This window comes from Arachis hypogaea, chromosome 19 (genome assembly GCF_003086295.3).
Source record: "Arachis hypogaea cultivar Tifrunner chromosome 19, arahy.Tifrunner.gnm2.J5K5, whole genome shotgun sequence".
NCBI classification, from domain to species: domain Eukaryota; kingdom Viridiplantae; phylum Streptophyta; class Magnoliopsida; order Fabales; family Fabaceae; genus Arachis; species Arachis hypogaea.
The window spans coordinates 101,629,818-101,642,442 of NC_092054.1; the positions used below are offsets into that span (position 1 = coordinate 101,629,818).

The 12,625-nt window shown below is 38.8% G+C and overlaps 1 non-coding gene across 1 annotated transcript; it reads left to right on the top strand.

Moving 5' to 3' along the window:
• The first annotated feature begins 6,561 nt into the window (after positions 1-6,561).
• LOC112781125 (small nucleolar RNA R71) lies at positions 6,562-6,669 on the top strand. The gene has a single exon (XR_003191919.1). It is a non-coding gene; the product is annotated as a small nucleolar RNA R71 (small nucleolar RNA).
• The last annotated feature ends 5,956 nt before the right edge of the window (positions 6,670-12,625 follow it).

The following is a 12,625-nucleotide window of genomic DNA, read 5'->3' on the forward strand; positions in this document are numbered from 1 at the left end:
AATACCTTACGTGAGTAAGGGTCGAATCCCACGGAGATTGTTGGTATGAAGCAAGCTATGGTCACCTTGCAAATCTCAGTTAGGCAGATATAAATTGATAATGGTGTTTTCGAATAATAATTAATAGAATAGGGATAGAAATACTTATGTAATTCATTGGTGAGAATTTCAGATAAGCGAATAGAGATGCTTTCGTTCCTCTGAACCTCTGCTTTCCTGCTATCTTCATCCAATCAGTCTTACTCCTTTCCATGGCTGGCTTTATGTGATACATCACCACTGTCAATGGCTACTTTCGGTCATCTCTCGGGAAAATGATCCAATGCCCTATCACGGCACGGCTAATCGTCTGGAGGCATCACCCTTGTCAATGGCTTCATCTTATCCTCTCAGTGAAAATAGTCAACGCACCCTGTCACGGCACGGCTATTCATCTGTCGGTTCTCGATCATGCTGGAATAGGATTTACTATCCTTTTGCGTTTGTCACTAACGCCCTGCAATCGCGAGTTTGGAGCTCGTCACAGTCATTCAATCATTGAATCCTACTCGGAATACCACAGACAAGGTTTAGACTTTCCGGATTCTCTTGAATGCCGCCATCATTCTAGCTTACGCCACGAAGATTCTGATTAAGAGATCTAAGAGATACTCATTCAGTCGAAGGTAGAACGGAAGTGGTTGTCAGACACGCGTTCATAGGGAATGATGATGATTGTCACATTCATCACATTCAGATTGAAGTACGAATGAATATCTTAGAAGTGAAATAAGATGAATTGAATAGAAAACAGTAGTACTTTGCATTAATCCTTGAGAAACAGCAGAGCTCCACACCTTAATCTATGGTGTGTAGAAACTCTACCGTTAAAATTACATAAGTGAAAGGTCCAGGCATGGCCGAGATGGCCAGCCCCCAAAACGTGATCAATAGATCAAAAGATAATCCAAAGATGCTAAGATGATCCAAAGATGGTCAAAAAGACGTCTAATACAGTAGTAAAAGGTTCTATTTATAATAAACTAGCTACTAGGGTTTAAAGTGTAAGTAATTGATGCATAAATCCACTTCCGGGGCCCACTTGGTGTGTGCTTGGGCTGAGCTTGAGTGTTGCACGTGTAGAGGTCCTTCTTGGAGTTGAACGCCAGTTTTTGTGCCAGTTTGGGCGTTCAACTCTGGTTTTGGCTCCTTTTCTGGCGCTGGACGCCAGATTTAGGCAGAAAGCTGGCGTTAAACGCCAGTTTACGTCGTCTATTCTTGGTCAAAGTATGGACTATTATATATTTCTGGAAAGCCCTGGATGTCTACTTTCCAACGCAATTGGAAGCGCGCCATTTCGAGTTCTGTAGCTCCAGAAAATCCACTTTGAGTGTAGGGAGGTCAGAATCCAACAGCATCAGCAGTCCTTCTTCAACCTCTGAATCTGATTTCTGCTCAAGTCCCTCAATTTCAGCCAGAAAATACCTCAAATCATAGAAAAACACACAAACTCATAGTAAAGTCCAGAAATGTGAATTTAACATAAAAACTAATGAAAACATCCCTAAAAGTAACTAGATCCTACTAAAAACATACTAAAAACAATGTCAAAAAGCGTATAAATTATCCGCTCATCACAACACCAAACTTAAATTGTTGCTTGTCCCCAAGCAACTGAAAATCAAATAGGATAAAAAGAAGAGAATATACTATAAATTCCAAACTATCAATGAAACATAGCTGCAATCATATGAGCGGGACTTATAGCTTTTTGCCTCTTGAATAGTTTTGGCATCTCACTTTATCCATTGAGGTTCAGAATGATTGGCATCTATAGGAACTCAGAGTTCAGATAGTGTTATTGATTCTCCTAGTTCAGTATGATGATTCTTGAACACAGCTATTTTATGAGTCTTGGCCGTGGCCCTAAGCACTTTGTTTTCCAGTATTACCACCGGATACATAAATGCCACAGACACATAATTGGGTGAACCTTTTCAGATTGTGACTCAGCTTTGCTAGAGTCCCCAATTAGAGGTGTCCAGGGTTCTTAAGCACACTCTTTTTTTGCTTTAGACCTTGACTTTAACCGCTCAGTCTCAAGTTTTCACTTGACACCTACACGCCACAAGCACATGGTTAGGGACAGCTTGGTTTAGCCGCTTAGACCAGGATTTTATTCCTTTAGGCCCTCCTATCCACTGATGCTCAAAGCCTTGGGATCCTTTTTATTGCCCTTGCCTTTTGGTTTTAAGGGTTGTTGGCTTTTTGCTCTTGCCTCTTGGTTTTAAGAGCTTTTGGCTTTTTCTGCTTGCTTTTTCTTTTTCTTTCTATTTTTTTTTTTGCCTATTATTTTTTTTTTCTCTGCAAGCTTTGTTCTTTGCTGCTTTTTCTTACTTCAAGAATCATTTTTATGATTTTTCAGATTATCAAATAACATGTCTCCTAGTCATCATTCTTTCAAGAGCCAACATATTTAACATTCTTAAACAACAACTTCAAAAGACATATGCACTGTTCAAGCATTCATTCAGAAAACAAGAAGCATTGTCACCACATCAATATAATTAAACTAAGTTCAAGGATAAATTCGAAACTCATGTACTTCTTGTTCTTTAGAATTAAAACATTTTTTTAAGAGAGGTGATGGATTCATAGGACATTCATAACTTTTAGACAGCGTTACTAACTACTAATGATCATGTAATGAAGACACAAACATAGATAAGCACATAACATAGAAAACAAAAAACAGAAGAGATAAGAACAAGGAATGAATCCACCTTAGTGATGGTGGCGTTTCCTTCTTGAGGAACCAATGATGTCCTTGAGCTCTTCTATGTCTCTTCCTTGTCTTTGTTGCTCCTCCCTCATTGCTTTTTGATCTTCTCTTATTTCATGAAGCATGATGGAGTGCTCTTGATGTTCCACCCTTAGTTGTCCCATATTGGAACTCAATTCTCCTAGGGAGGTGTTGATTTGCTCCCAATAGTTTTGTGGAGGAAAGTGCATTTGAGGCATCTCCGGGATCTCATGGTGATGAGCTTCATACGCCTCTTGAGCTCCATGAGTGGACTCTCTTGCTTGCTCCATCTTTTTCTTAGTGATGGGCTTGTCCTCTTTGATGAGGATATCTCCCTCTATGTCAATCCCAGCCGAATTGCATAGGTGGCAAATGAGGTGAGGAAAGGCTAACCTTGCCATAGTGGAAGACTTATCAGCCACCTTGTAGAGTTCTTGAGGTATAATCTCATGAACTTCCACCTCTTCTCCAATCATGATGTTATGGATCATGATGGCCCGGTCTATAGTAACTTCAGACCGGTTGCTAGTGGGAATGATTGAGCATTGAATGAACTCCAACCATCCTCTAGCTACAGGCTTGAGGTCCAATTTTCTTAGTTGAACCGGCTTGCCTTTGGAGTCAATCTTCCATTGAGCTCCTTCCACGCATATGTCCATAAGGACTTGGTCCAACCTTTGATTAAACTTGACCCTTCTAGTGTAGGGGCGTTCATCTCCTTGCATCATGGGCAAGTTAAACGCCAACCTCACATTCTCCGGACTAAAATCTAAGTATTTCCTCCGAACCATTGTAACATAGTTCTTTGGATCCGGGTTCTTACTTTGATCATGGTTCTTGGTGATCCATGCATTAGCATAGAACTCTTGAACCATTAGGATGCCGACTTGTTGGATGGGATTTGTTAGAACTTCCCAACCTCTTCTTTGAATTTCATGTCGGATCTCTGGATACTCATTTCTTTTGAGTTTAAAAGGGACCTCAGGGATCACCTTCTTCTTGCCCACAACATCATAGAAGTGGTCTTGATGGGCTTTGGAGATGAACCTTTCCATCTCCCATGACTCGGATGTGGAAGCTTTTGTCTTCCCTTTCCCCTTTCTAGAGGATTCTCCGGTCTTAGGTGCCATCAATGGTAATGGAAAAACAAAAAGCTTATGCTTTTACACACCAAACTTAGAATTTTGCTCGCCCTCGAGCAATAAAAGAAAGAATAGATGAAGAAGAAGAAGAAATGGAGGAGAGGGAGAGTGGGAAGTGTTTCGGCCAAGAAGGGTGTAGAGGGGTGTGTTGTGTGAATTTGATGAAGAATGGAGGGCTTTATATAGGGAAGGGAGGGGGGAAAGGTTTCGGCCATATGGGTGGGTTTGGGTGGGAAATTGGTTTTGAATTTTTGAAGGTAGGTGGAGTTTATGAGGTAGGTTTATGGGGAAGAGTGGATGCATGTGAGTGGTGAGGAGGTGATGGGGAAGAGAGATTGAGGTGATTGGTGAAGGGTTTTTGGGGAAGAGTGTTTATGGGGTTGTGTGAAAGAGAGTGGTGAGAAGAAGTGAGTGGAGGTAGGTGGGGATCCTGTGGGGTCCACAGATCCTGAGTGGATCCTGTGGGGTCCACAGATCCTTAGTGGATCCTGTGGGATCCACAGATCCTGAGGTTTTCAAGGATTTACATCCCTGCACCCATTAGGCATGAAAAAATGCCTTTGCACATAACTCTGGGCGTTCAGCGCCAGGTTGGTGGCTATTTGGGGCGTTCAGCGCCCATTTGTGTGCCATTTCTGGCGTTGAACGCCAGAACCATGCCTGTTCTGGCGTTCAGCGCCCAGAAGATGCCCATTTTGGGCGTTCAGCGCCAGAACCATGCTCTGTTCTGGCGCTGAACGCCAGACAGATACTCCTCTAGGGTGTGATTTTTCTTCTGCTGTTTTTGATTCTGTTTTCAATTTTTCTATTTATTTTGTGACTCCATATGATCATGAACCTATAAGGACATGAAAAACAATGAAAATAAAAATTAGATAAATAAACATTGGGTTGCCTCCCAACAAGCACTTCTTTAATGTCAATAGCTTGACAGTGGGCTCTCATGGAGCCTTACAGATGTTCAGAGCATTGTTGAAACTCTCCAACACCAAACTTAGAGTTTGGATATGGGAGTTCAACACCAAACTTAGAGTTTGGTTGTGGCCTCCCAACACCAAACTTAAAGTTTGACTGTGGGGGCTTGGGTTGACTCTGCTTTGAGAGAAGCTTTTCATGCTTCCTCTCCATGGTTGCAGAGGGAGATCCTTGAGTTTTAAACACAAGGGAGTCCTCATTCCATTGAAGGACTAGTTCACCTCTGTCAACATCAATCACAGCTCTTGCTGTGGCCAGGAAAGGTCTTCCTAGGATGATGGATTCATCCTCTTCCATTCCAGTATCCAGGACTATGAAATCAGCAGGGATGTAAAGGCCTTCAACCTTTACTAACACGTCCTCTACTTGTCCATATGCCTGTTTTCTTGAATTGTCTGCCATCTCTAATGAGATTTTAGCAGCTTGCACCCCATAGATTCCCAGTTTCTCTATTACAGATAGGGGCATGAGGTTTATCCCTGAACCAAGGTCACACAGAGCCTTAAAGATCATGGTGCCTATAGTACAAGGTATTATGAACTTTCCAGGATCCTGTCTCTTCTGAGGCAATGTCAGTTGATCCAGATCACTTAGTTCATTGGTGAACAAGGGAGGTTCATCTTCCCAAGTTTCAATACCAAATAATTTGGCATTCAGCTTCATGATTGCACCAAGAAACTTGGCAGTTTGCTCTTCAGTAACATCCTCATTCTCTTCAGAAGAGGAATACTCATCAGAGCTCATGAAGGGCATAAGGAGGTTCAATGGAATCTCTATGGTCTCTAGATGTGCCTCAGATTCCTTTGGTTCCTCAGAGGGAAACTCCTTATTGATCACTGGACGTCCCAGGAGGTCTTCCTCCTTGGGATTCACGTCCTCCTCTCCTTTTTTGGGTTCGGCCATGGTGTTTATGTCAATGGCCTTGCACTCTCCTTTTGGATTCTCTTCTGTATTGCTTGGGAGAGTACTAGGAGGGATTTTAGTGATTCTTTTACTCAGCTGGCCCACTTGTGCTTCCAAATTTCTAATGGAAGACCTTGTTTCATTCATGAAACTCACAATGGCCTTAGATAGATCAGAGACTAGATTTGCTAAGCTAGATGGATTCTGCTCAGAATTCTCTGTCTGTTGTTGAGTGGATGATGAAAAAGGCTTGCTATTGCTAAACCTGTTTCTTCCACCATTATTAAAGCCTTGTTGAGGCTTTTGATCCTTCCATGAGAAATTTGGATGATTTCTCCATGATGAGTTATAGGTGTTTCCATAAGGTTCACCTAAGTAATTCACCTCTGCTATTGCAGGGTTCTCAGGATCATAAGCTTCTTCTTCATAAGAAGCCTCTTGAGTACTGTTGGATGCAGCTTGCATTCCATTCAGACTCTAAGAAATCATATTGACTTGCTGAGTCAATATTTTATTCTGAGCCAATATGGCATTCAGAGTATCAAATTCAAGAACTCCCTTCTTCATAGGCGTCCCATTGCTCACAGGATTCCTTTCAGAAGTGTACATGAACTGGTTATTAGCAACCATGTCAATGAGTTCTTAAGCTTTTGCAGGCGTTTTCTTTAGGTGAATGGATCCACCTGCAGAAGTGTCCAGTGACATCTTAGATAACTCAGACAGACCATCATAGAATATATCCAGGATGGTCCATTCTGAAAGCATGTCAGAAGGATACTTTTTGGTCAACTGTTTGTATCTTTCCCAAGCTTCATAGAGGGATTCACCTTCTTTCTGTTTGAAAGTTTGAACATCCACTCTAAGCTTGCTCAGCTTTTGAGGAGGAAAGAACTTGGCAAAGAAAGCCGTGACCAGCTTATCCCAAGAGTTCAGGCTGTCTTTAGGTTGAGAGTCCAACCATATTCTAGCTCTGTCTCTTACAGCAAAAGGGAAAAGCATGAGCCTGTAGACTTCAGGATCTACTCCATTAGTCTTAACAGTATCACATATCTACAAGAATTCAGTTAAGAACTGAAAAGGATCTTCAGATGGAAGTCCATGAAACTTGCAGTTCTGCTGCATCAGAGAAACTAATTGAGGTTTCAGCTCAAAGTTGTTTGCTCCAATGGCAGGAATGGAGATGCTTCTTCCATGTAAATTGGAATTAGGTGCAGTAAAGTCACCAAGCATCCTCCTTGCATTATTATTATTTTCGGCTGCCATCTCCTCTTCCTGTTCGAAAATTTCTGAAAGGTTATCTCTGGATTGTTGTAATTTAGCTTCTCTTAATTTTTTCTTCAGAGTCCTTTCAGGTTCTGGATCTGCTTCAACAAGAATGTTCTTGTCCTTGCTCCTGCTCATATGACAAAGAAGAGGGCACAGAAAAATAATAATAATAGAGATCCTTTATACCACAGTATAGGGATCCCTTTGTGAGTGGGAGAAAAGAGGGAGACAAAGAATGTAATGTAATGGAAGAAACACAACTGTGAGGAGGGTAGAGATGTGAGATGAGATGTTAATAGATGAATAAATAAATAGAATAAGATGAGAGAGAAGGAATTTTCGAAAATAAATTTTGAAAAAGAGTTAGTGATTTTTGAAAAAAGTTTTTGAAAAAGGTTAGTATTTTTTTCGAAAAATTTTTAAAATCAAAAATAAAAATAATTAGTTAATAAAAAAGAAATTTTTGAAAAAGAGGGAAGATATTTTCGAAAATTAGAGAGAGAGGGAGTTAGTTAAGTAGTTTTGAAAAAGTTAAGAAACAAACAAAAAGTTAGTTAGTTAGTTGGAGCAAATTTTGAAAAGATAAGAAGTTAGGAAGTTAGAAAAGATATTTTGAAATCAAATTTTTGAAAAAGATAAGATGAGAAGATATTTTTGAAAAGATATGATTGAAATTAGTTTTTGAAAAAGATTTGATTTTTTTAAAATCACAATTAATGACTTGATTCACAAGAAATCACAAGATATGATTCTAGAACTCAAAGTTTGAATCTTTCTTAACAAGTAAGTAACAAACTTGAAATTTTTGAATCAAAACATTAATTGTTATTGTTATTTTCGAAAATTTGATATAAAAATAAGAAAAAGATTTTTGAAAAATATTTTTGGAATTTTCGAAAATAACTAAGAAATTTGAAAAAGATTTGATTTTTGAAAAAGATTTTGAAAAAGATAAGATTTTCAAATTGAAAATTTGATTTGACTCATAAGAAACAACTTGATTTTAAAAAATTTTGAAAAAGTCAATCCAAATTTTCGAATTTTATGAGAGAAAAAGGGAAAGATATTTATTTTTTTTTTTAAATTTTTATGATGAGAGAGAAAAACAAGAAAAATGATGCAATGCATGAAAGTTATGGATCAAAACAATGAATGCATGCAAGAATGCTATGAATGTCAAGATGAACACCAAGAACACTTTGAATGTTAAGATGAACACCAAGAACATATTTTTGAAAAATTTTTAATGCAAGGAAAACATGCAAGACACCAAACTTAGAATTCTTTAATGCTTAGACATCAAGAAGTCAGGAATGCATATGAAAAACAAGAAAAGACACAAAACATGCAAATGCAAAGATCAAACAAGAAGACTTACCAAGAACAACTTGAAGATCATGAAGAACACTATGAATGCATGAGAATTTTCAAAAAATGCAAGATGCACATGCAATTGACACCAAACTTATAACATGACTCAAGACTCAAACAAGAAACACAAAAATATTTTTGATTTTTTTTGATTTTATGATTTTTTTGTATTTTCTTTTAATTTTTTCAAAAATTATTTGAAAAATAAAAATAAGGATTCCAAAATTTTTAATATGAATTCCAGGAATCTTACGCTCTAAAGCTCTAATCAAAGGGTCAGGCATGGCTTAATAGCCAGCCAAGCTTTAGTATGTAACTCAGACATGACACGTCTAACATGCCCTACAGTCGTATTAGACATGGCTTTACAGCCAGCCATGCTTCATGAAACACTAGAATTCATTCTTAAAAATTCTGAAGAAAAATTATATTTTTGAAAACATTTTTTTTTATAAAAAGAAATTTTTTTTTTTTCGAAAACAGGTGAGAAAATTTTGAAATATTTTTGAAAAAATTTTTGAAAAGAAAACAAAAAGAAAGTTACCTAATCTGAGCAACAGGATGAACCGTCAGTTGTTCATACTCAAACAATCCCCGGCAACGGCGCCAAAAACTTGGTACGCGGAATCGTGATTACACTTTAATTATGTAAAATTCATTGCTCTTTCTTTCCCTGGAAATGGCGCCAAAAACATGATGCCAAGACCATGGTTCACAACTCCGTGTAACTAACCAGCAAGTGCACTGGGTCATCCAAGTAATACCTTACGTGAGTAAGGGTCGAATTCCACGGAGATTGTTGGTATGAAGCAAGCTATGGTCACCTTGCAAATCTCAGTTAGGCAGATATAAATTGATAATGGTGTTTTCGAATAATAATTAATAGAATAGGGATAGAAATACTTATGTAATTCATTGGTGAGAATTTCAGATAAGTGAATAGAGATGCTTTCGTTCCTCTGAACCTCTGCTTTCCTGCTATCTTCATCCAATCAGTCTTACTCCTTTCCATTGCTGGCTTTATGTGATACATCACCACTGTCAATGGCTACTTTCGATCATCTCTCGGGAAAATGATCCAATGCCCTGTCACGGCACGGCTAATCGTCTGGAGGCATCACCCTTGTCAATGGCTTCATCTTATCCTCTCAATGAAAATGGTCAACGCACCCTGTCACGGCACGGCTATTCATCTGTCGGTTCTCGATCATGCTGGAATAGGATTTACTATCCTTTTGCGTTTGTCACTAACGCCCTGCAATCGCGAGTTTGGAGCTCGTCACAGTCATTCAATCATTGAATCCTACTCGGAATACCACAGACAAGGTTTAGACTTTCCGGATTCTCTTGAATGCCGCCATCATTCTAGCTTACGCCACGAAGATTCTGATTAAGAGATCTAAGAGATACTCATTCAGTCGAAGGTAGAACGGAAGTGGTTGTCAGACACACGTTCATAGGGCATGATGATGATTGTCACGTTCATCACATTCAGATTGAAGTACTAATGAATATCTTAGAAGCGAAATAAGATGAATTGAATAGAAAACAGTAGTACTTTGCATTAATCCTTGAGAAACAGCAGAGCTCCACACCTTAATCTATGGAGTGTAGAAACTCTACCGTTAAAATTACATAAGTGAAAGGTCCAGGCATGGCCGAGATGGCCAGCCCCCAAAACGTGATCAATAGATCAAAAGATAATCCAAAGATGCTAAGATGATCCAAAGATGGTCAAAAAGACGTCTAATACAGTAGTAAAAGGTTCTATTTATAATAAACTAGCTACTAGGGTTTACATGAGTAAGTAATTGATGCATAAATCCACTTCCGGGGCCCACTTGGTGTGTGCTTGGGCTGAGCTTGAGTGTTGCACGTGTAGAGGTCCTTCTTGGAGTTGAACGCCAGTTTTTGTGCCAGTTTGGGCGTTCAACTCTGGTTTTGGCTCCTTTTCTGGCGCTGGACGCCAGATTTGGGCAGAAAACTGACGTTGAACGCCAGTTTACGTCGTCTATTCTTGGCCAAAGTATGGACTATTATATATTGCTGGAAAGCCCTGGATGTCTACTTTCCAACGCAATTAGAAGCGCGCCATTTCGAGTTCTGTAGCTCCAGAAAATCCACTTTGAGTGCAGGGAGGTCAGAATCCAACAGCATCAGCAGTCCTTCTTCAACCTCTGAATCTGATTTCTGCTCAAGTCCCTCAATTTCAGCCAGAAAATACCTAAAATCACAAGAAAACACACAAACTCATAGTAAAGTCCAGAAATGTGAATTTAACATAAAAACTAATAAAAACATCCCTAAAAGTAACTAGATCCTACTAAAAACATACTAAAAACAATGTCAAAAAGCGTATAAATTATCCGCTCATCAAGGCCACGCACCAGAAATTGCAAAAAACGCTCCCAGCGAATTCGGAAGCCCTTTTTTGCCCAAATCCAAGTCCAGAAGGCATAGACCAGAGGTTATGAAGTGGGGGGAATGCATTCATTCAAGGGGAGTCTCCACTTTAGTTAGTTTTCATGATTTAGATTTAGTTTGAGAGAGAGGTTCTCTCCTCTCTCTTCTCTTTTAGGATTAGGATTTAGAATTTCTCTTAGTTTTAGGAGTGACTCTCGATCCCAGGTTCAATGTTCCTTTACTTTAAGCTTCCCTTTCACTTTTTATTCATTCCATTACTTTAGTTGGTTAATTGATGTTGCAATTTAATTTATGAATTCTTCCATGTTACAGATTACTCTTTTGAATTAATGTTATTTGAGGTATTTCAGTTTAATATTGCTTTTCTTTTATTTACATTATTGTTATTCCCATCTGAAGGCATTTTTATTCCAGTAGATTTAATTTTTCTCCTTTTGGTCTTGGTTAAGAAATCATTAACTCAGGAGTTATCAAACTCAAACATGAATGATAATTGTTATCTTTGTTAATTAAACTGAACTTCAACAATCCCAATCTTTTCTTAGGAAATAAATAGGATTCGAAGATCAAACCAATTAATCCCTTGACCTTCCTTTATCTTAGTAAAGGTTAACAAAGTGGAATTAAGATTCAATTCTCATCATCATTGATAATGATAACTAGGATAGGACCTCTAATTTCTCATACCTTACCAAAAGTCTATTTACAGTCATTGATTTATTTTACTTGCCATTTAAATTACTTGTTCTTCATTTACTTTAATTGCTGATTAAAACATTCCCTCCTCATTCTCAAAACCTCAATTTACAATCTCCATAACCAATAATAAAAACATACTTCCCTGCAGTTCCTTGAGAAGACGACCCGAGGTTTGAATACTTCGTTATCAATTTATTTAGGGGTTTGTTACTTGTGACAACCAAAACGTTTGTAAGGCAGGTTGATTGCTTGGTTTAGTAACTATACTTACAACGAGAGTTTATCATGACCTCTAAACCATCAATCTCCCGCTCTTTCAAAATGGCATCGTTGCCGGGGAACTGCAATCGTGTGCCTTATTATTGGTTATTGTAAATATTTTTCTTTTACTTGTTTATTTGTCTTTATTTTTTCCCTCTTTATTTCTTTTTAGCTACTATGAATTCTCACCCCTTCCGCTTTGAGTTTGGTTCTAATGTTATTGAAAGGAATGGAAGTTATAACAAGAACATGCATCATGGTCAGAGCAATCAAAGATGGATGGAGCCAAGAGGATCTTATCAACCCTTTAGGCAACAACACCCTCCAAGATATCATGGACAAAGACCATTCTACAATGCATACCAAGCAATTAGACATGGTGGACAACCTTGTAATCACCAACAAGCCCCACCCTGTACTTATAGGCCATCCTCTCAACGTAACTTCGAACCACCACACTCACAAGCTCCTTTTCACCATTCGCCACCGTATGATCCTCATTTACCCCAGTTCCAATCCAATCACTCCCAAACACCACCACTTCCCCCTGTACCATATCCAAATCTATCACCCCGAGAATCAAAGGTTCGCCTCAAGAAAACAGTAGATCAACTTCAAACAACCCTTCATCAACTGGAGCAAGTAGTAAGGCAATTATCTGCTAGATGTTCGAACATTCAAGGACATCCCACAGCCCCATGTGGACAATCTAATGAAGAGCGTAGCATGAAGGAGATACTAGAAACTCCAGTAGACAAGACAGAGCATGGTTTCGTACTGGAACAAGTAGAGGAAGCTGTCA